Source organism: Sapajus apella, unplaced genomic scaffold (assembly GCF_009761245.1).
Source record: "Sapajus apella isolate SASKATOON/1434 unplaced genomic scaffold, GSC_monkey_1.0 scaffold4502, whole genome shotgun sequence".
Lineage (NCBI taxonomy): Eukaryota > Metazoa > Chordata > Mammalia > Primates > Cebidae > Sapajus > Sapajus apella.
The window spans coordinates 4,484-5,554 of record NW_022441428.1 but is presented as its reverse complement, the minus strand read 5'-3'; positions in this window follow the sequence as shown (position 1 = coordinate 5,554).

Here is a 1,071-nt window from a genome sequence, read left to right as displayed (position 1 = left end):
CAGCCCCCTCTCTCGGCCACTGTCACGCTCACTGTGGCCGTGGCCGACAGGATCCCCGACATTCTAGCCGACCTGGGCAACCTCGAGCCCTCTGCCAAAATCGACGACTCGGACCTCACTCTGTACCTGGTGGTGGCGGTGGCCACGGTCTCCTGCATCTTCCTGGCCTTCGTCATCGTGCTGCTGGCGCTCAGGCTGCGGCGCTGGCACAAGTCACGCCCGCTGCAGACTTCGGAAGGTGGCTTGGGGAGCGTGCCGGGTTCGCACTTTGTGGGCGTGGACGGGGTGCGGGCTTTCCTGCAGACCTATTCCCACGAGGTCTCCCTCACCGCGGACTCGCGGAAGAGTCACCTTATCTTCCCCCAGCCCAACTATGCGGACACGCTCATCAGCCAGGAGAGCTGTGAGAAAAGCGAGCCTCTTCTGATAACTCAGGATTTACTTGAAACGAAAGGAGACTCCAAGCAACTTCAGGTGAGTTTATTTCTTTGAATATTATGAAGAACAATTATGCAAATTTTTGTCATTATAAAGCTTTAACACATATGTATTTGAAAAATAAAGCCATGAGGCTGCCGTTAGTTCTGTTGGCTAAGTATTTGTCCCTTTCTGGGCCTGTAGCAGGACTGCGCTCCTTGGTCTGGTTATGGTTGAGTGGGCTTAGGGAACCAATAATACATTGTGAGTGGAAGTAAGGTGTGTCACTTCCTAGAGAAATCTGCCTTTGTGAGAATTTCCAGATCTCTAAGTTACTATTTGAAATTGTAACTGCTCCTTCTGCCTGGGTCCTTGAGTAACTATGATGGGAGAACCACAACACTGGTCTGTATACCTGTGATAAAGGACTTTTTCATTTTAAATCCCTGTGCTTTGGAATTTGTCATTCCAGACTATAGAGCCTATCCTGATATGTACAAGTAAAAATACATATGAATAAAAGAAATTTTATGCACCCATGAAATTATGTTTGACTCCTTCCAAGGCAGCGCTCTCCTCTTTGTTTATTTCTTTCTTCCATTCTTTCCTTCCTTCCTTCCTTCCTTCTTTCCTTCCTTCCTTTCTTCCTTCCTT